The following is a 23,966-nucleotide window of genomic DNA, read 5'->3' on the forward strand; positions in this document are numbered from 1 at the left end:
GCCAGGGGAATGCCCAGTTAACTCCAGCTTCACTATGGTAACGTTGATATCCAAGTATCCTGTTTCAAAGGCCCAAGTCTTGCAAAGGAAAAAAAAAAACCCAACATGTATGCATGGAGATGAACCAGCAGGCAACAAACATTTGGGCAGGGCCTTTCTCAAAGGGAGTTTTGGGAACAGCCCAAGGATTAAAAGGCTCATAACACCTGGCCTTTTACTTCTAATCTGCTGTGACTGAAAACACAGCAGACCCACAGTAAGTCCTAATACACTCACTTCAAATGGGTCATTACTGAACCTGCCTCCTTTATCATAAAAGTGTCCAGTGCCAGGAACTGATTTCGCAGTTGCAGCTGAAGAAACTTGAGTATCTAATATGGAAAATGGGTGGGGTGATAACCAAAGAAATCAAAAAGGCTCAGGGCTGCATACAGGAAGTTACCAATATTTACAATCAGCAGAGATTCTAAATATCAACCAGACACTGAGATCTGAATTCTTAACAATGAAATTTATGGTTCTATCATTTATGAGGAAATGTTCCAATTTGCTGCATCTTATGAATATTCATGAAGGGGTGTCATCATGGACAATGAACATACACAGCAATGGATGTTCTGTCCTCAAGCACCCCTACTCATGAATATACATAAACTGTTTATACCACTGTAATACCAGCTGGTACCTCATGTGGTTAAAAAGTAGAGATCATCGAAGGAACACAGGTCCTGATGATCTGGTTAGTCTAAATAACCTTTGGCCTCAGTGAGTGAAAGCACAGATGCTCTATATCAAACAAACGAACAGTGCAATATTCTTAATGCAGAAAGTTCTGCCTCTGCTACAGTTGAAGAAAAAACTTGTAATTTGACGCCTTGTTTTGCATATTCACGACCAAGGGCAGAAGATATCTTGCTAAAATACTGGGAGCAGATGTCCTTGAGTACACCCCTTCAAGAATACACATAAACTGCAATATACCACCTGCTAACATAACTCCTATTGCCAACTAGAACCTTCTAGTGTAAAGAAGTAAAGGGGACCGAAAGAACACAAGAGCTGGCCATCTGGTTACAGTCGAGCATCTTAGTGAGAGCATCTGTTCGGAAAGGTCATACTGCATGAAGGAAAAGGAGGCAAAAAGCACATCATAAACTAAAACACAATGGGATATTCTGGTGGACATGTACAGGAGTTGCAGAGGAGGCTTCAGGGTGGTTAGATTCATTAGTACAACCATGTAACTGTCACTATGGTTTTCCTCCAAAGTGACACAAGGCCAAGAGGCATCTGTCAAGGCCCAGTTGTTCAGACCGTAGATGGACATGCTAGTGCCTCCCCCAAGTGAGAAATCCAATCAGGGAGTGAAAAACTACAGTCCTGAGGACTGCTTAATGCTTGGAGGTCTATGGAGAGGGGAGGAAAGTGACCTTTTAACCTGCCTGGTCTCTGGCAGGCTACCTATTGCAAGACTGTTGCTATCAGCGGTGGAACCAGAAGCATTCCATTCCAGCCAATGAGGCGAATTAGCACCTTTCCCTTCAGCTTTCCTGCCTGCTCTGTTGCAACATGGGGTCAGGAGGGCGGACTCATCGCCGGGGACCAGCTGGAGGATTCCAAAGCCATTCCCCATCCGTCATTCACGAGGGCCCCGCTTCTCAGGACCCCAGATGGCGTTGTTCAATAAGAAACCCGAGACGTTCCAGGGCGATGTGGGCGCCATCAAAAAGCTAGACCCACCAGATAACCCTTCACACGATTGGTCCAAACAAACCCCCCGACGGGGTCGATTTTCCTCTGCAGTGGAACGCTGAGCTGGGCCGAGGGGGGGTGGTGGGAGCAGATAGGTCAGTGGGGCTTGCCCGCTCGATAGTGGGACCCTGGGGGTCTTCCGTGTTGCAGCAGCTGGATGTGTGTCACGTGGGCTCGTGTTAGCATGGGGATGGGGGGGGGGGGGGGTGATGGATGCAACAACACGCAACTGGCTCCAGGCGCTGCTCGCCTGAACGCTCGCTGTGAACCCCAGAGTCGCCCTGCCGTTTCTCCATTTTCAGCTGCGCGTCCATTTGTGCAACACAGACACAGACTCCAAACCCCATCGATTGGATGGGGCGGGGCAGGGGGCGATGGGTCAGTGAATCCTAACTAATTAAATGAATGTGAGTATAAAGAAGTGAACACATAAATGCTGTTCTGGGGTATTTTGGGGCAGTCATCCCAAACAAAGGCCTTCATTGCCGGCTCGCAGCAAGCCCCGTAATTGAACAGTGAGTGGTGCTGGCCAGCTGCCAAGCTGATCCGTGCCGTTGGAGACGCTTCCCCCTCTGACAGGAAGTGCGCCATGGAAGACGAGGGACTGATGGTCACAAAGAAACCAAGCTCTCCTTCCCCCTCCTCCCATCTTTGTGGAGGCGAAGGCGGTGGTGGTTCTTTCCTGCAAGCAACTTGGCCTCAACGCTCTGGTTGGGCATAACAAGCTTTAACCAAGCACCTGCTCACAGTGAGGCGAGAGGCTACAGAGCTGATGAAGGGGGAGGGGCGGGTGGGGATATCCTTTAATTATGCATGAAAAAGGCCTGAGGATTCGCAAGCCCACATCCCCGGGGTCCAGCTGAAAAACAATCGATTTTTCATTTGTTGTGTGTGCACATTTTCCTCCCGTCCCTTCAGTTTCCTTTTCTTTTCCAACTAATGACCATGTCACTTTAAAGGATAATGAGGATCATCTCAAAATCACATTCAGAATGACAACAAAAAAACCCTCAAAGGCCATTTGATCTTGTAAAGAATGACTGTACTTTTATGAGTGAGGGCTTATTTGGGAGTTAAAATGCTAAAATTGCATTCTTTCAGATGTATGGCCATCTTTTTGAAACTTAACATATTAATTTGCCCCTTGCAGTGAACGCCACAGTAAATCAGTGTCTATACCCCTACATAGCCATGTGGCACGTTTCTTAGAGTTCAGGCAAGTTCTCAAGTCTGCAGCACTGGAGAGTGGAATATGAAGGAGAGACGCAAAATGTACCGTGAGCCATTTCAAATCATGCAAATCCATAGGCTGAGATAACGTGTGCCAGACCCCACTCAGTTTCTGCATGATGCTGGAGAGGTCTTATCTCTGCACATGTACCAGTCTGGTTGCACCTCTCTCCCGCCCCTCCTGAACCCAAAATTTCCCTGCAGACTCCTGAATCACTGAGCTGAATCAGGCCTGAGCACGCACAAGGCCCCACCCTTCTGAGGTATCAGGTTTAAACTTCCTGTTGCCTCAGGCCAGAGTTACTGTGATGGCACGGTACAGCTGCAGAAGATAGCACCCTCAATTTTCTCCATGAGGCAGCCAGTCAGCCCACAGTAGAGAGTGTGTATGTGTGTGTGTGTGTGAGTATGTGTGTGCGTGTGCAAATATGTGTGTGGGTGTGTGTGTGTGTGTGACTATGTGTGTACGTGTGCAAATATGTGTGTGGGTGTGTGTGTGTGTGGAGGGCACTTGTTGGCTTTTAATAGGTTGCTGTTCTTCACAACTGCAACTCATGTTTGGGATCCGAAAGCGTAACAGCAAACTCCCTGTATGTACGACTGGTATGCAAAGTGTCTGATAAAAATAAAAAAAAGAGATAGAGCCGGTACAGGAAAACCTGTTATAAATGAAATCTAATCCAATTATCCAAGAACAAATGAACCGGAACCTTCCTGCGGTGGTCTGCTGATAGTCCGAAGCGTCACACTGAACTGGACTTCCGTCCAGCGATTGAGAGGCCCTCGCAGTTAACGGCGGGACACCTTCGCTTTCCCTGATCGCTCGGATCTTGAATAAATAAGCAGGCAGCAGGTGTCAGAGTGCCCCAGATAGCAATCTGGTTTTTACATGCGCAGACATCAAACGGCGAATACTCGACGCCACAGAGAGACCTTTGCTGAACGTTCGGGGAGAAGAGGCGCGTAGGAAGGATCTCCGCCGTTTGACGCCTTTTGAAACCGCGAGAGCCGAGCGTGAGGAGGCGGGGCGGAGGGAGGAGGACATTCTCTGAGGTTTTCGGAGATTGTGCAACTCGTGCGCGCTTTCTGCTGCGTTCCATCACAGCAGCCGGCTTCAGAAATATCGCCCTGGAGACATGCACAAGCTGGCTCAGCTGGAAAGATGAACCAAATTGCAAGTTTAGGTGGTACAAGGAACTGGTGCCCACCAAATTAAAGGATTATGTAATCTTCAGCGTGTGAGGCCCCGTCTCCCCTCCGTGTTGCAGCTCTAATGCACAGTAGCTGTGTAACTCACCCTCAAGCTTTACTTTAACCCTTTAAGGTGTAAGATCACAAATATGTGATTAGAATGTTCTTAACTGAACATTATAATGCTGATATAACAATCACCACTGGTAATTGAAAGCAATGGAGTTCTAGAATACTGACTTCCACAAAAACATTCCAAAAACCTATCTGCGAAGGGTTGATACAGACCGACTCTGCTGCAATAACTTGCACATAGGAACCGACAAGTCAACAACTAACAGAAGCACGAGAGGAAAAGCCAGACTGCATTCTTTTGTTTTTCTAAACGCTTTTCCACGTAATTACTTTGGAAAAATGCGAGGCTTTGGCGTGCGTCAGGGAGAACTAATCCATGACCTAATCCGAACGTTTGTTCTCCGGTCTGATTACCAATGTCAGGCCCTCGTAATCTCGTTCAGCTGTGCCAGAGATTGCATTCCATCTGGGCGCCCACAAGTGGCACACGACACACGGGCAGTGAGCGCTGGAAAGAAGGGATTCGCCGGGCCTTGACCACGTGGACTGGCTAAAATGTGCCGTCCCCAGAACTTCTGAGAAGAATAGAAGTCACTTGGTTCAGATGCAAAGCATCTGTCACTGCAAAGTGCTTCACAATCATGGTACCTGCCACAGAAATACAAATTAATTGGTTTTATTAGGGGGCCAAGCACCAAGGGTGCGTATTTGCATCGGCTCCATGAGGCCAAATTGTACAAAACATTTTGACAGGAACCCTCAGAAAGCTTCCCTCCATGAGTCCTGAGAAGGACATCCCCCTCAGTCCAAGATTCTTCACGATAATCAAGTATGAATATGCGTAAATTGTGGAAAACATATTTGACCATTTAAATTTGGCCTCAATTAAAATTGACTAAATATACACATTGAAAAAGGACCCATTTATAACAAGCATATTATATTTTGTGCACCTACCACCCAAGGTGGAGCTACAGCACCACTTCAAAATTAGTACGGATGATATTTAAATACGGATACAACGGCTTTTCTGATCGAACTCAAAATAGACATTCTGCCTCCTATCTCTGTCACTCATAGAGCTCCTCACCCCCACATTCACACCCTGAGGTTAGCTGCAAGCAGGCGTTATTATTATTATGATCATTATTTTACATTATTATTATTATTTTACATTATGAGTCATCTCCTTTCATTCATTGCAGCGCTTGAGTCCTTGACAATTACAGGGAAGAAAATAGTTCTAATGTGCTGACGTTACTATAAATATTTGAAATAACGAAATCACTATGCAAATACTATCAATTATCATCCTTACGTTTTTAATTATATGCTGCAGAAAATGGAATGTACGTATAACTCTCTGAATTCTTGACCCTACTTTGACCTCACTTTCACCCCAGACACGCCTGCCTCCCATTCTGTGCCATTCCATTCCAGAGAGTTCTGGGTTGGGCTCTCCTGGAGGTCCACTGACCCCACCCCTGGACAGGTGTGTAGGTCACACAAAGCACAGCAGAGGTCAGCCAGGTTCCTAAATGAGTCTCACCCCTCAGTTACAGGGAGTACAAGGGAAAGATTTGCTCAACCGCGTGTCGACACGCGCTTTGCCAGCCCACCCGGCACGCTACACCCCAGCCAGGACGCCGCAGCGCGAATGCTTTCCATTGAGCAATTCACACGCAGTGAATCATTACCCTGTGACCGAAACCAACGGCGTCACCGCTAGCGCAAAGCGTGAGGCCCGTTCAGCTGTCAGCATCCCAAACCTTTTAAGGTATGCTGCCGAGCTGGCAGCCCACACGCGCAGTGAGCGGGTAGGAATGTTGGACCCCATTGTGTTGGGTTTGTGATGCAAGCTGACCTAATTTTCTTGAACAAATGCCACAGAGGGTGGGTCAACGTTACCTCCTCGAAGCTTCAGGTGTTGCACAGGTTACCAAACAGGCCTTGCGAAAGTACTGTGTACAATCTGCACAGGCAATTATAAAAATATCCATTCAGTAATATTACCGTTTTAAGTTCCACTAACCTGAAATCCTTCCAGTCTGTGTGGCCAGTTCTACAAACACACACAAGCCACAAAGCAATTACATTGAAATAAAATGATACTAGAGTTGTTAAAGTATGGAACCATCAGCATTAATACCACTAATTGCTTTGGATCCCCAGTTCATAACAATGTTTGCTGTTCTGAAAGTCAACCTGGGGAGGTCTTATGACAGAAATCAAACTTAGAGAAAGGTTTGGATATGCTAAGCCCAACGAACCCTCTACCACAAGCTATAAACTGATGGTTCACTATTCTAATATTTTCAAATAAAGTTCCACCGTACAAAGTTGTATGACAGCTTCAGTGTAAATTTTTGACTAAATGTTCCAAATCACAGCCAAACAAGCCAAAAACGGACACAGAAATGATTAAACTATCAACCTCCATTCATCGACTTTCCAAGATTCTGCAGTGAGACACCTGCAGACCGAACGGTGGCCACACCACCAGGCCGCACACGGCCCAAGGTTGCAGGCCCAGCCTTGAAGCCTCCGGCCTAAGAGAGTACTGCCCCGGAGGGGAGCCATTACAGTAAATATTTACTGCTGCTGAGAAAAGAATGGGCCCGGTGTTGCCATGGCAGTGATCCCTGAAATTCGATTGGGCGTCTGAGCACGCTCCCATAAGGGGAGGGAGGAGAGAGCGCGCCTGCTCTGCAGCATGTGCGGAAAAAGGAAAACCCTCACCAATGAAGAAAGAGCAAAGCACCCGTTCTCTAGTCAGGGTCATTAATCTGGCTACAGCTTCTCTCATTCAGGGGGTCGGTGTCAGCTAACAACCTGGAAAAGCGGCTCTCGGACGGAGCTATTGTGCAGTTCAAAGGGTCACTCGCGGAGGGAGGGAAAGCGATCCCAATCCGATTCCTTCCACTTACAACCTAAAGATATATCTCCGGAATGCCGCATAACGGTAGAACACCAAAGCACTCTTTAATCCAGATTTTCCCGACCCCTCTGCTCTTCAAAAAGGATGACTCCTGATAAGAGTCGTGGCTGTGCCCTTACGCCCATTTATCAGCTTCAGAGGTTAAAAGCCGAGTCGCTACGGCGATAAAGCGCACGGGCATTCCAGAGCGGAAACCGCCATCTGGGGCCATCCAGCGGGCCGCTACCCAACAGATACGGAAAATTCAGCCGGCCTGCGTTACGCACAGCATTACGCTGTTATTTCATCTCTCCTGCGCTGAACTGCATTGCGTGCACTAACCTACAAACGTTTCCAGCTGGTCCAGCTCAATGAAAGTTCATCCTGCATTTCAATGGCAGTTCCTGTCCTGTGGCTTTGTGTGACACAGCTGCATGCTTTTTTTCTCGATGTGGGAGCAGGTTAAACAACATACTTGCACCTTAAAAAAAAATTAGGAGAAAAACAGAGAAAAAACCCCTCCAGACTTTTTCTGAATTCCAACTGAAAGCGGCCCACAGGCCTTTCCTACAGGATTATGGTTCTCGGGCTGAATAAGGATCGTTTCCTTCTATGTCTGTGAATGACTGATGAATACAGAATAAAACAGTTTGGATCCAGGCTGGGTGTCACCCTGCTCTACCGCACAATGAAGGTTTTCAAATGACACCTCAGGGATGGGACAAAATCTCTTCTGTTTTGACATTTCTGAGACCGGGCGGGGCGGGGTTGTGGGGAACAAGGGGGGGTTTCCACATTCGCCGACCTGGACAGGCAGCAAATCCCTGGGGGATTAATTAATTCGATTCGTCACTCGACTGCACCCCCCCTGACAGTAGGGTCTCAGAAAAAGAGATTATTCAAATCCAACGGCGTACTGAAATAGAGTTCTGATATTAATAATGCCTTGTGATCACATGAGCGCATGCTAACAAATGGGGCTTTGGACGAGGGGGCGCCTTTATAGACCTCCACGCCCACGTTTGTTTATAGACTGAGGCTCCAGCTCAACGCGAACTGCACTGTTGTCGATGAGGAAAATGATACATCTGCAAAGAGCAAAGCATTTACATCAAACAAAACTGCGTAAATGCACCCAGACTGCTAGACTGCACGACACCTGCAACCGTATCTAACCAGGAAGCACACGGTCCAGCCATTACCATCGAGTGCCTTTTCACACAGACACAACAAAGCAACAGGACTCACTAAAGTACTGAAAAACAGAACCGAGATGGAGTGGCCTGCACCAGCCAAGCTTTCTTTCATTTGAAAAACAGAACCAGCCAGACTAAAGCTCTGTGTCCATGAAAAGGCTTTTTGTGTAATCATTTGCGAGTGAACGATAAATAAATGACCATTGTCCCCTCATAAATGGGTCTCGTCTTCCTCTAGTTCGTTCTCGACTCAGATAAGCAGAGACAAGACCATCGTGCTGGTTCAGTCAATTCAAATGTAGTCAGCTCAGACTTATGTTAGATGCAGAGATACAGTTCCCTTTGTTTCAATAGAGGCTACAGCACAGACCTCACAGGACAAAGAAAAGGGAGTGACTGAACATCACAGAAAAGAACGAGAAGCGCAGCACCATCTCCTGAATTGAAACTAGAACTAAAAATTTTCAGGAGGATGGGCAAAACAACGGTGTGGCTAAGTGAATCAGATCCTGAGGAGGACTCAGCATTTAATAACAGTTTGCAGTTTGTACGAAAGGTATAACCCAAACTGTAGGGCTCTATAATCAAGAGGAAACCTTTGTCGCTACACAGTCCTCTAAATGCACAGAGGAGCACATAACCCAGTCAAAGAAAAACCGGTTTCGGAGCCATTTGTAGCGGGGAAGCTGAAAAAGGCCTTCCATTTCAGCTGAAAGGAAGCCAGGAAATTAATCACATTTTGACAGTTTTTAATCAGAATGTGTCCTGTGCTCTGCACTTTGAAAGAAATACTGCTCAGGGTGCTGGTCCTGCAACGGCTGAAGAAAAACAGTTGAAGCAATTGAGGCTCATACAAATTCTCATCTTTTGCCTTGTTTTTTTTTTTCTTGCCTGTAAACAATCATTCAGTAGTCACCATTCCTTCCCCATATCCAAATATGGTCATGGTGTGCTTGAGTTCTGAGGTCATGTGACATGCTCTGCTGAGAGAGGGGGAGAGACCAAGACAGAGAGAGAGGTCTAATCCTCAAGGGTTTAGCCCTTTCCCACTCTCCCTCTTAGCCACCCACTACAGGAGATTTCCAGAAAGAAAAAAAGGAGTGAGAGGGAGAGAAAGGGAGAGAAAAGAATGTGTGAGAAGAAGAGTCAAAAATTCCCATCGCAGCCAAAGCCTGAGCACTGGCACGCGAAGACAAATGGCAGCATCCTCACTCTGGCCCCCAGCCTCACTCCACCGATCGACCCCAGCTTATGGGAATGTGCATGTGTGCCTCTGTGTGTCCCAAGACCCGTTTCAAGAGCTGCCTGAACCTCTGGACATGTCAGAAGGGATAGGTAGAAAAACACCATAACTGGCAGTGCTTCTTTAAGAACTAAGATCAGGGCAGTGCGATTCAGGCTGGATACTGATTTACCAAGCTGGCATTTCCCAGCCAGTCACCCCTGAAAAGTGTCTACACCAAGGGTGCGGCTTGTTCAACCAACCAGTGAACCATCGCAACCTATTAATGAATGTGTGTTACCCGAGCGCGTTGTGCATGATATCTTACGAATCCTGATGGATGGTTATCCATGAACTGTCAGACCGTGGCAGCTTGTTTCAAAATGAACAAGCTCACCACAGTATAAAGGTTGTAAATCAATGGGAGCTCCAATATTGCATTGCCAAAAAAAAAAACATTGCAAATTTTTCTGCTGTTATCTTAACTAATAATAAACCTACATCAGTCAATAATATTTCAGAAATATTTTTCTGCCTGTATGTTCATATGTTCATTTCAATGTGCCTTGTTTGTTTTAATGGGCTTTATTTGTATCTGTATATTGGTTGGAAACATGCCTGCATGTCTCGTATTGCAATTTCCCCCTCTCGCCACGCAGTGACACGAAGATGTTACAAGCACAGTTGCTCTGAAGATGTAGGGTGGGCTCAGATCGAGAAAACCTGCTCGCTTCATTTTACCAAACTTCACCTCAGGAAGGCGGACATTAATTAGACAAGTGCCACAAAGCCACCTGTGAATAAAAGCGACCCCCGTCGATGTGAAACGCACAAATTGGTCTCGCGGGCCTGTGACCAGAGCCCTTTTCTCACAGCAAGCGCAGCCATGGCAACAGATGTCTTAAGAAGCAGGGGGGTAAAGAAAAGCTATAGAAAACAGGGAGACACGAGGAAACGGCGAGGCGCACTTCAAAAGCTTGACAGTTTAACTCCTGATCTGACATCTGGAGGGGATAGGGCAGAAAGTCCCCGTGGAGTTTCCTCCTTTTACGCGCCAGCCTTCCAGTGGTGAATCATCCACAATAAACAGGAGTTACCCAAACTAGAGACTCAATAAAAATAGCAGGTAACAGGAACTGAAACACAAACACACCCACACACACCCACGCACACGCTCGTTTACACACAGACAGACCATTAATGTCACATTCAGGAAACACACGCACGGCCCAGGTCAGGTTTACAGACAACAGGGAGCGATGAAAGGGGCGGAGCCAGGGCCAGAAAGACACACCCACTCCGCTGGAATGCAGCGTGGATGGTACGGGCAAGTCCCGACACTTCCACCACACCCAGAACGAGGGAATTTGCCGCGAGCAGGTAAGATGTGCTCCACGCCCACTGAGGCAGAACGTAAATGCTCCCGCGGGCCACAAATTCCGTCCGCCCCGAAAAAAAACATTCCCCGTGCTCTGCGCGCCGCCTCACACAGGACACACCGTTCGATCTTTCGCCGCTGGGTTCCGGAAGCCTCCGCTCACGCGCCTTGGCAGGATTCAGAGACCAGTCACATGTGCGTGATCCCCAAAGGTTGCGCAAGCAAGGTTTCGGTTTGCTTGATTACGGGAGTACCCGAGTGGCGCTACGATGCGTTTGTAGAAAAATACGCAACGCGCGACATGTGAAGGCACCCGTGTCTGTAAGCCAGTAGGCCCCGCTTGGGTCTGGCACATACCGAAACACGTCGAGAGCAGCCTCGTGCTCGCAGGCTAATCAAAAGCAGGTTACCTTTGCGAAGCGTGAGCAGGCAGCCCCAGTTTAGTTTGTCGCACGTGACCAAAAACGCGACTCTCGAAAAACAGCGCACTCAAGGAGGAACCCCTTCACAATAAACCTGCACTCCAAGGAGGGAGTAGGACCCTCGAGGGAAACGCAGAGAAGACGAGAACCCCCGTTTGTGCTTATCGCTCCTGCTAAGTGCAATCAGGATTCAGAGACTATCACTGTGTCCTGGAGAGCCACACGACTGCCAAGTTTAACAGGATAATTACAATAGGAGACGCCTGCAATGACTAAAACCTGCTGAGAGTAGTCATTTAGAAAAATGGAGTAATTACAAACTGTACTCTTAAGGCTGGTAAATGGTGGGTTCGTTTAATCTTCAAAGCCAAGAGAAACACATAAACCAACTGGTTAAAAGCGTGCAAAAAACTTCAAATGTATCTTGTACAACATTTTTTGTGCAACATTCAGAAGTCAAGGGATACACTAAGGCATACATTGTTTTTTTTAATATGCCATACGAAGTGCATATAACAAATTTTAAAGGAATCACGGAAAGCTATGATAGGAGTTGACATTTCTCCACCTCTGTGCAATCATTGAGGACCAAAATGCTAACTCTATGGTAATAAATGCAGTTTGGGAGTTGATAACAGTGTGCTACCTCAGTGTCACCTTTCTGTCTGTTATGTCTTGCTGATCTGAAGCTTATCACTTGATGGCCGTTTTCTCTCTCTCTTTACTGAATGAAGTGCTGAGAGGAATGATTCCGCATGACCATTTCAAAAACACAGACTTACAGCATCTACAGCGTGTACACCTGATGAACAGTCTCAAATAGCACTGCATTTATCTGATCATCCTATTCCAGTTCTTCTCCAGCCACTTTTTAATGACTGGCACAGTTAGGCCTAAATGGTGACCCCCATGTATGACCCGGAAAACAGTAAAGTGGGTGATGTTATCCTAGATAACTGCCACCTCTAAAACTGATCTCCAGCCACGTAGGCCAGGGCGAGAGGAGCGTGGTGTTACTCAGTCAGGCTGGGGGCTGAATTTAGAATCGGCTGAGAGTCAGCGGTCAGCGGGCCCTTTGTCATTTTCCACAGGGGAGTAGCTCTTCCCACCCTTCTTCCCCCTTTCTGCTAGGAGAGGAGAAAACTTCCTTAACAAGAGAGAAAAGGAACAAGGAGCCGGAGGCAGATATAAATAGAAAAGACTTCACCGAATGATAAAATCACCTGCTCAGCAGACTAAAAAGATGACACATCAAATCCTACACACAGAAGACAAATACAAATACCTACAAAAGGAAAAAATATTCACATTCACAAAGAGATTGGTAGGCTATTAAATATGAAGATAGCAACGGTGAGATTTTGGCAGTTAGAGTCATATGAAAAAAATGTCCATTTACAGAAATACACCAGTAACGTAGTTTAACTGTTGCTTCTGAATCAATCCAGAATCTTTCATTATCACCAAAAGCATAATTAAAGGAGATTTCAAATATTCCAGAATAAGTATTTGCAGTGAAAAACAATAGTATCCAATCTACAGCTACATGTGGCATAAGTAAGACCAGAGGACCAATACGGAATTCCCCATGGTTTTTCTAGGATTTCCCACAAGATTTCTACAGCTGAGCACAGAATTTCCATAGGGTCCCATGAGCACTTGAAACAGGAAGCACGTGGGTTTTGTGTGGTCGCAATATTTCCACCCAAAGGCAATTTTTGTGAGAAGAGACATGGGGATTCACTCAGCTGGATATGAAGCCTTTGTAGTTGAGGTTCTCTTTGAACAAGTCATTCCAGTAGACTGAGGGGTGGACATGCAAACAGGTGATTGAAAACAAAGTGGTTCAGTTCCTCTCTGGTGCGGACCTTGTCATGCACAGCAATTAATCATCACAGGCATTCACCTCAATATTTCCATAACAGCTTTTGGACAACAGCAGTGAATGGGGAGTGACAACCGGCGGTTTTGTGGTGCCCAGTGTTCTCTGTGCAGTCATTTACATATTCAAATCAGGAAAGAGGGGTGACCATCCTATAAGAGATGCGGATCTAAGATCAGCTGGCCTTTTGTGACCCAATATGGATGAATCCCAGCAGCAGTGGACCGCTAGTATGTAGGGCAGGGCCTTGTTGTTCCCACCTAAACAGGCAACACCCAGGTGTGAGGAGACCAGGTGGCAGTGCACCCTGTTTGTCAGAGGACCTCAGAAGGGGTACAAGAAAGAAGAAAAACCAAAACTTAGTTTTAGAAGTGAATGACTTGAATGTTTCTTGCTGACTATCTATCAATTGGGAATGCTCGCTTATACTTTCCCCTTCTCAACCCTACAGTCTCAGTCAGGACAGGAGAATGCAGGGCAGCACAAGCATGTCTGACGAAGCACATACCATCAACTAATCCCCCCCCCCCCCCATTCCACAGTTCATTGGCGGAGCTGTGCAGTCATTGGGTTGGACGACTACACTTCATTTGCAATATATACAGGCAGACTGTAAACATCAAATTGACCGTTGTCACTCTCGTATGGCAAGGGAAACACTGCCAAACAAAACCCTGCCTCTCTCCCTGGGTGACCTGGCCAATCATAGCCCTCAGAACTCAGTAAAATGACCACTGGCCATTTCTTGCTTTATTTTTCCAGGTTAATCACGTTGGAAAAGAAATCTCTTTTCAGGGGAGCACCTGCCAACTTAAGAGGTTTCAATTTAAATGCGACTGATCACAGCAGACTGGGCAGTCAGATGGTAGATTTAAGGTTCCTCCCTTGCTCACTGCACTGCATAAGTAGCCATGAACTACTATTTCTTAGAGACTTGGTCACTCATTGGAATGGGAGGGGACAAGCTCACAAGGGGTAAGAAAATATGGCACTCAACATCTTAACTGTTGATGCCTCATTAATACATATAGCGATGGTTGAACGCACCGAGGGCTCACATCATGTATAGCCTTCATATAAAAAATTATTACTAAATATATAAATATTAGAAAAGGAGGTGAGACTGGAAGACTATACCGGTGAGACTAATGCTGCGTCAGACAAATTAGGAAAAGTACTGAACTGCTCTGCTTGTGAGATAAAACCAGTTTCACTTAATTAGCAGACTAGTGTCATCTTGCTAACACATTCAGCTCTTCTACTGGCTCAATTTAAGACCCTTGGCTGCAAAGGGAGCTAGGGAGGTATTGTTCTTGCTGTACTGTACGTCAGTGATAATAACCCTTCTGTCATGTCCAGGACAGGAACCCGGCCATTGGCATGCCGACCACGTCAAGCAAGTCAATCTCATGGTTTCCCGATTACGTACGTTTCAGCTGTGGCTCCAAACCTTGTTTTCACTACCTCTACTCGAATTAATCACCCTCAGCCTACGACTTCTCAGATCCTGTTGTATCCATGGAGATACTAAGATTAATAACAGAACAGAGAGCAGGCGCTGTAAATAAACTCTGACACGGGCGAAAACTCATACCACAGCTTCGTAGGGCACTATTCATTACTCAGACCAAAGCATGGAAGATCAGGTGGGGCTGTGTTTTTCTTCTTTCTGAGAAGATGAACCCCCGCCCCCCTCCCCCGCCTACACACACACACACACACACGTGCCCCTTGCACAGCTGTACACGGCCAAGGGGATTAAAACGGATTAAAATACAATTTCAGAAGTCACTGCACTAAAAATCTTCTCTGGATAATTCTTGTATCTCTTAATTTGACCTCATAGACGCAGTGAAAAACCACACTATACAGCACCAATTCAGAGCAATTGGGTCTGTGAGCGCATGAGTGTTTCATTGACAGTCTGGAGGGGCCTACAATAACAAACGGCCTGTGTCATTAAAAAACCGGAAATTGCTTTTAGCAACAATTTAATCATTAAACCAGGTTTTGCTAACCTGCTAGCTTCCCCAGTTCTAAATGCAGAAAGAAAACATCTAGGCCTGTTTACAGCTTTGGAAAATGGGGATTTTGCAGAATGGGGAAAGCACCAAGTTCTTCATTGCCACGCACAGATACAGTGACCAATAAAAGCAAATGGCTATGGCTAGCAGAGATGTTACCGCTGCTCCATGAAAAAGCAACTGAATCCAAAGAACATGCTGAAATTAAGTTAACTAACAAAGGTGTCCAGTTCAATGGAGAACATTCCCCTGGATTGAATTAATTTCACGTATCTATCTTACGAATGTACACAATTCAATCAAACCAGACTTAATTTGAGATAAAGACTAAAAAAATCAATGAAACAAGAAAAGGTGTGGCCTGAAAACTAGGGTGCCCCCCTACCCCCACACCTGCCTAAAACCCTACCATGTCGAGGTAGCAACACCTAGACGTCCAGGGTTTCCCACAGCACTTTATAGAAGAGGCAGTACACCTCCCCTAAATTACCCAGCGCCTCCCCTAATGGGAAGGGAAAAACTTTTCAATGCGCTTGGCGTCGTGTTGAGACAGAAACACTGGAAGCATACGGACTCACACAAGGGCAGCTCTGCACCTGAGTGAATAAATGGGATCCTTTTATCGCGTCACACAGCTGTACATGAATAAGTGTACGGGAGACACCTCGCAAAACAGCGAAAGCAAACAGGCTTATTATGCCTCTGCAAGGCAAGCCACAGTGCCAATAATGAAAAGGGGGGGAAAAGAAGAGGCTTTTCAAAAGATAAGCTTGCCATCAACAGAAAGGGGATTGAGAGAACTGAGAAGGGGACTCTGTAGGATTTCTCCCAGGAAGAGCTGGCAGGGACCGCCCCCCCCCCCCCCCGGGGTTTGGGGACTGTGGGGGGCACTGCCAGCCTCCTGCTCTGTTCAGTGAGTCACAGCATTTCGAACCCTCGGGGGGGAAGAAAAATTAAATTATGAGATGCTTCATTGTAATTGACCCAGACAGGCCTGGAGAGAGAGCAGTTTTAAACTCTCTCACCCCCCCACCCCTACCCCCACCCCCCTTACCCAGTCTATGGAGCGCGGGTCACGTACGGCCGAGCTATGACAGTGCAGAGTAAGCGGTATGAACGGCACTGTACGAAGACTAGAGTTTCAATGCCAGCAGTGCAGTGGGGGGGGGGGGGGGCTTAAACAGGTGGCAATTCCACTTCCCAGCTACTGCTGACCTTGAAAGTCACAGGGAACTAATTAAGAAAGAAACTGGGCCAGTGTGACGCCCAAATCGAACAAAGGCGGCGACGCGACAGAAGCTCGTCGTCTGCAACATGAAAAATTAATGAGTTCAGAAGCAGGGGGTCCAAAACTGGAGTCGTCACAGAACTCCCAGCTCAAAGTTTGCCTCTGCCGGCGGCTGCCGTTTTAATGAATAAATAAAATAAATAAATACAATGCAGTAAGCATTCATACTGTGACATGCAGGCAAGGTTATAGAAGAGACCAACTGTATGGCAACCCGTCAGTGCAGAAACTAAAGCCATCTAAAACTAGACAACAGCAGGAATAACAGGCGGTATTTTCTTATCGTGTCACAGCAAAATGCAGATCCCCTGGGACATCTGCATTTGACATGCAGTATGATTGCCAGACCCCTGGAAAAGGCCATTTGCTCCCTGGCACGTAGCTAACGTGTGCTGTGTTTGCACGTCATAGCGCATCTCTTTCCCATTTGATAAGCGCAGGTGCATCATCCCTCTCTCTCATCCTGCTCATGCTTCCATCCTGTTCTTGATATCGTAACCAATTAAACCAGCACTGCATTTAACCCAATTAGCCATGATCCGACCCAGAGGGACGCAGGAGCGCTCGGCGGAAACGATCCCCCGCTAACCGTTCCGTTGCGCTTTCACGCCGTTGCCCAAATCCTCCCCCGCAGCCAAGTCACGCCAGTTCTCCCATTCACAAAAAAACACCGTCGGGAGGAAACGGCAGCGGCTGTGCATAAATTGCCTGGCGTGAGGACGCCCCGTGCTAAACGAGCAGTCTGTGAAGGAGCCCTGGGAGAGAGTCGCTACTGCCCTTCACCCCCGCGGCTTTTTGGCCTGCCCGCGCGGGATGCACAAAAGCGATTTTAAGGGAAGTGGTTTTTTTTTTTTTTTTTTTCCCCGAAGCCGGTTCTCAGGCTAATGGCTCAGAGACAACGAGCCCTTTCATTCCGGGGCGTATTACACAGAACGAGAGGGGAGAGACGCGCACACGCAGCGCGGGGGGGGAAACAAAGGCCACAGTGCACGGCCTTGTTAGCAATTAACCGGACTTTCAGCCGCTGAGCCGCTTTTCCACTGATCTCATTAGCTGCCCACACACTTTAACTGGGGGGCAATTGGCATTCCAAGGGGCATTAAAATACATTCACGAGTGCCTTCCCATAGCCAAGGGCTATGCGCTGAATGTCAGAGAAGTACAGAGGATCCTGTGGATGTTTGTTTCACATGTAATGCTACACAACTGGTAAAAGAAAACACTGCTCTTAAAGAAAAATACCTACCAGAGAAAAGCTTGCTTTTACAAGGCAGCCTTCAAGGGCAGAGCCCCTGTAAGATTACACTGCTGGCAAAATTCCACAGAGAAGGGTCACAGCTTTATTTTTCACTGAAATGACAGTGATTACCAATACTTTGTCTTGTTTCCTTCCCCCCGCCAAAAAACATGACCTTAGACTGTATTCATTTATATTCATGCAAGGTTCCTACATTCAGGCTAAGGGAAGCTGTATTTAAAAGTTCAGAAATACAGATTAATCTTTGTTTACTTTCAGGTTTGAAATCTTATACAAAACGTCCCTACAAAAGCTTATATAATAATAATAATAATAATAATAATAATAATAATAATAATAATAAATGCCAAAACTGAGTTTAGTGTGCTTTGAAATCAAAAGCAACCCTGTGGTACTGAGGCATTGTACAGATTTATGCTGTAACAATCATTAGAAAAGCATAGTCAAAAGCCTGGTCCTGTGAATTCCAAAGAATTCAACAGGAGACAATCAATAATAATGCATGTCTTTCTGATCTCCCAGGGTTCCAAGAAATGGCCAGTTGAAGACATTCAAATCTGATTCTTTTAGCCCCATTGTGGGGATGTATACATCTAATTCCCGCCCCAATCAGGAACGTCCACCTGTCTGCAGCCGCAGTCCCATTCTGTAAGTAGCCATCCTGCCTGTAGTTCTCCTCCAAAACATGAGGTGTCACCACCTGCTTCTTTTCATGCTGCAAACCTCAGCCAAGCTTGCACAGAGCTGTATTGGATGATCATTCATAGGCAGCTTTTGCATTCCGCCTCATCGGTGCCCTTCTCCAACAGTGGGGGTCGCTCCAGAGCGATGAAACACGGATCCCTATCTGACTGATCTCTCCCAAGTCATGGGCACAGCAAGCGCCAATTGTGCATTGCCCTGTGGAGCTACTGGCCATAGTCAGTGTAGGCACAGTCCGGATTCTATCCAAGGCCATGAGGCTCATCCGTGCACCACAGTGTGGTGCAGTAACCCAATGAGCTATCCAGCAGCCCTACAAAGGGCAAGCTTGACAAAAGATGGCCGAGATTCTCCAGACGTAGCATCTCATTTCTCCTCCACTACTGCTAACACCGAGTAGCCTGGAGGGAGATCACGAGTTAGCAGACAATGGGCCAGAGCTGGAGGTGCGTGTCGCCATTTAAGAATGTGTGTCGGGCAGGAGGGGGTGTGGAGGGGGGGGGGGGCTCCCAGATAAAGAGGTCCTCTGGAAGTATGGTGTAACCTGCTTTTTACTCTTTGACACGAAGACAAAATATGTTTTAAAAAGCGCTATTTTACAATTTCTGTAGGCCCAGCAAACTATGCTGGTCCTACAAAAGCCTCCCAAGGACTAAGAGCAATGCAAGAGACAGACAGGAGCTCATTTACCACAAATCAAAACTTTTACCGATTCTTCCTGAAATGCATTCAGTAATCCTGACAGTGCCAGTGACATTGGTAGCCAGGAATTCACAGTTTGGAAGACAGCAGGCCGCAGGTCAGTCAGGGGACCTGCAGTTCATCTGCGCCTGCTGCGTAGTCTTATCGATGGGACGGCTGCGCAGCCAGAGCTAAAAGAGGTGGCAGTCTGCGAACCTCAGAGTACTCCTTCCAGTAACTCAGACGGCCTTAATTAAAGACGCAAATCTTCCCCGGTGGAGTCTACCCACAAACCTAAGCCATAATACCACCAGCCAGCTTCACTTCCCAGTTACAGGCCTTACAGCTGTTATCTGACAAGTAACGTTTCCACGAGGGTGGCCAGTCAAAATAAAATTAAGACGTTATCTCATACTTGCAGTACCCAAACCCGAAAAGGTGCAAATCATCCAAACGCAAAGCTGCCGCCGCCTACACCCGACGTGGGTCGCGGTCGACCGAGAGGTGGAGGAGCGCTCAGGAAAAGACCAGAAAGCTCTCCCCGGCGCTTAGGAGCGAGGCTCGCTATCTGACTAGCTATTTGTGAGTCATTTTGAGTGGGAGCGGAAAATGACACACAGAGAGCCTGCGAGACGAGGGCGGAACGCGGAGTAAGAAAGCAGACGTTACCAGCGCTGTGTTGCAAGTGGACGCGCTCTCCCATCCCACAGCGTGCAGGCATCTCTGAGACCGCCTGCATCGGTGGCCAGTACCTACTGTAAAATCTGCCCACACAACTGCACCTCCACCACAACAGTCTGTTACACAGATCGCGCTTGTGGGCTGTTCGTGAGCTGTGGCTATGTTAGCACGCAAACCATTTCTACTCATCCCTGCTGAGAAGAAGATATGAAACAAACTGCGTATTCCAGATTAGAATCTATGAAACAAAAAATATCAACCGACAGAAGCTCCAAAACAATTTATATTCAGCCCTGAAAGGAAGAGCAAATACTTGCTATCCAGCCTTGAATAGGAGCCATGAAACAGGTGATTTGTACACATCTCTGCATAGAAGATATAAAGCAAACCATTTAGCCTATTCTTATTCCAGATTGAAATAAACTGTGAAACAAACAACTTGTACTTATTGCTGAATAGAAGCTATGACACAAAGATGCATTTTGGAAATATGTTATATTATTACACAAGGTTACAAGAATGTGCAAGCAGCTTGAATGAGACAAACTGAACTGTCGGGCAGATTTAAGCACACAATACAGCAACTTGTTTTTTTCCTCACAAATCATACAGGATTCTGAATGACGTAAATTCAGGCTCACAGTAATTCATGGTGGGTTTATGTCCTGCAGTAAAATTTTAATGTCATTGTATTTGGAGTTCACACACACCAAGTTTTGTCTAAGGGGTCAGACATGAGCCATCAGTAAATCTGCCTTGTTACAGCTATAAAGATGGTGTGTTTAGTGACTTTCCAGGGGTTAATTTTCAAACAATAAACTGACTTCTTGGAGGAAAAAATACTTTTTTTCCAAGCTGCATTGTCTTACGTGAACTGATGAAAGCTCAATAGCTTGCGATTAGCGTACTAATATAATTATAATATATACCAAATATATGCACATTTCGTTATAAGGTACTGTCTCCGGTGGTCAAACCAAAATGGGAAATTCTGCACAGTTACGCAAGGAAGACTGACTGTCCAATGAAATGTCACGTTACTTTGTAGGCTACACATCTACTTTTTAAGCCCGCATTTAAAAGAAATGAATGGAAGCTTCAGGGAAAAAGACTTCCGCATATTTTCTAAAGTAGGGCGTGGGGTTATGATAGACCTTCCACCAAAGGTAAAATCACAGTTTTGAGCTTAAGTCATCGCTCACCTTTTATGTGGTAAAAAAAACTAAATGTTAAAGGACAAAGAATTGGAGGTTTTCCAAGACAATTAACGCTGAAATAAGGGCGACTTTGGTCAGTGAGACTTGTCTAAAAATATCCCTTACAATTAATTCCTAACACTTAACACAATACTGTTCTTGCACCAGTTAACCCAATTCGCACTTCGATGTTTGCAGTTTTTCCTTTTTGCATGTAACATGCTGGCTGCGTAGGCTCATAGACATGACAGATGCCGGACAAGCAGACTTCAGGTCCTCTTCAAAAAAAAAAAAAAAAAAAACACAATCGGCTTGCCCACAAACAATAGGTTTGGGAAAAACGTAAGTGTTTTCCAAAGCACCGCTCTGCTAACACGCTTCAGCCTCAGTGAGAAGACATTTTAACCCGAGCAGAGAAAAAACAAACGTTCCCTTCGTTATAAATGTAGAGCCCTGGCTAGAGAAGCCAAACCGCTCCGCTTTAAATGCTGGCAATTTTGGAAATTTGGGTTCGCAGCCTCTCGCAACCTCTCAGAAGTTGGTTAAGCAAAGTGGTCCATAAAAGGAAAGAACACTGCTACAAAACACAGAAATCACTTAAATCCGAATGCGAGCACCAGATTGCCTCGAACATATCAAGTAACAGAATAGGCTACTGTCAAACAAATATAGAGGTAAGTATTTTTAAGAATGCTTGCGTCATCGAACATATATACTTAAATTTTTTATATAGCCGAATGACAAAAAATAATCCCGAAAAGAAACGAGGTTTCACAAATGTCACGTGTGAGAACAACCAACTGGGAATCATAAGTCATATCCCTGCTTTTGTTTCTCAGCAATGCAGCGCTGGCTACAAATGGCATTGATCTTCACGAATCGGTCTCAGTCAAACGGAGACAAAATAACAAGTTTACAAACCTTGTGGAGGGCCAAAGTCTTGCTGTTGGTTCTTTGACAAACAAACGTGTAGTCTGGTGTCTCCTGAGAGTGAACCAGAGAAAATATTCACTCAGACCGTCATCGAAGAAGGCTCAAATAATGACCGATTTCACCCACGGTTCACAGTAGACAGGGCAGTGCTATGACTGCTGTGAAATCCCATTCAATGCATTGGAAGCGTAGTGAGGTCATGACGGGGATTGCCTGAGCCGAGAAAGCAAGTCACTTGAATTGCAGCAATCAACTTTCCAAATCCAACCAATTCTACGCGTTATGTACAATAATGTTACGAGAGCTAATCTCTTTAAGCGTATGTATTAAAAACGACAGCGTTTTTTTTTATCACGGCGTTAAACATCGATCAGGACCACGCTGTAGGTTACTACCGTGGTGGATGTGGTGAGAATGAAAGCGAGTCCATTACAACTGACGACCGGGATACGGGTATGTGTAGGCAGTAGCGATACTACGTTTGTACGTTACTAGATACAGTCGAGAATTGACTCGTTTTTTCACGACCTACGCCAGTCTGCGTAAATCCATTGAAGAAAATTGAACATCTATGATCCAAGCCCCAGTGGTGGGTTTCAGAACCAAATAAATATCGGTGGGTGATTCGGTTTTCATCCAGAGTTTTCATTGGTTCTTTAGTCTCCAGAGGCGGGACTAGAGCCTTTGGGCCAGAAGAACATAGCCTACTCTCAGACAGGCACAAAATAATGGATATTACGATATCGTCCGTGCGTTTTTATTTACTATTGATTGTCAAATTACCATCTTCCGGTGTTGATGTAGGTATATCCTCAAAATAGACGAATATTGTAGCCTACAAATTCACATTTACGTTTTTACTGAACAGACGTCCTTGTCCAGACTCTTCAAAGTTTACTTTTGTATTTTCGTTTTTATGTATTATCATTTGACTGAATATTTTGCGAAGTGATTTGTGTCAAGGACCTGAAATGAGTAAAATCACAATGTATGAGTGTACAAGCCCAGTCCTGAATCTCTCGTGCAGTTTCTTCAAGTTTTTTCACTGCAATTGGCTATTACTATGCAGGGCCATAGTATGACCTATTAGAGCCAGTTGACTTGCAGGTGTTTCATTTATTTTTGTTAGTTAAAAAAATATATAAATAAACTATAAATTAGCTTACTGTCTGAGTACATGTGATAATGCCCACTTCCATCATAATTGACCCCCTCACATTATTCACTTTCTGAAATTTTTCCAAGGGCATAATTTTATCCTAGAAGAGAGGTCTGGCTTTTATGTGTTATTGCCTATTTTGACTATTTTAGACTCTACTCGTAACAGTCTTTTAGGCCCAATTCATGCAGTGTGGCAGACTGGGAGGTGCTGACCTAGGATCAGATTTCCCTGTTCTTTATCATAACCATGTCCATTCTGAACTAAAAGGCTAAACTGATTCTAGATCAGCACTTACTCTGAGACGCTTTTATAAATATGGGCCCTGCTTATCAGAGTGCCACCAATCTACCAGCATCAGTTATGCAGAATCCTGGTACAGCAGCTCACCTTATAGAAGTGCATCCACTTCACTGTGTACCTCATTAGACCACCTTGCTCAAACAGGTAATGTAAAAATGATCCTCCCACAAAAGATTATACTTCATATGAATTTTTTTGTGTGTTGCTGGAAATAAAGATCCCACAGCAGCTGCTTTGGTTGGCCAATGTTTGTGGAGGGTGTACAATCATTATATGTTGGGAAAATACAATAATTCCCCATAATCTTCATTCCCTACGGTGAAGATAATTCCAATAAGGTGCAACAAAGATTATTACTTGAATTTGGTGGACAGGTGTTTGAATGTCGGTAAGTGGGCCAAGGGTAATTCAGTGCCCACACGTTCCATTTGATTTCTTTGAGAACTGCTGAACATCGAAAAACACGTAGTCCCTTC

The 23,966-nt window shown here is 45.7% G+C and overlaps 1 protein-coding gene across 2 annotated transcripts in view; it reads right to left on the bottom strand.

The window, feature by feature from the left end:
• LOC118208301 (proto-oncogene tyrosine-protein kinase Src) overlaps window positions 1-22,636 on the bottom strand; it is a 43,903-nt gene extending 21,267 nt beyond the window's left edge. For both annotated transcript variants that reach the window (XM_035382849.1, XM_035382847.1), the window contains exon 1: window positions 22,017-22,636. The gene's annotated coding sequence lies outside the window, so the exon portion shown is untranslated. The remainder of the gene's footprint in view (window positions 1-22,016) is intronic.
• Window positions 22,637-23,966: the final 1,330 nt, after the last annotated feature.

Source organism: Anguilla anguilla, chromosome 11 (genome assembly GCF_013347855.1).
Source record: "Anguilla anguilla isolate fAngAng1 chromosome 11, fAngAng1.pri, whole genome shotgun sequence".
Lineage (NCBI taxonomy): Eukaryota > Metazoa > Chordata > Actinopteri > Anguilliformes > Anguillidae > Anguilla > Anguilla anguilla.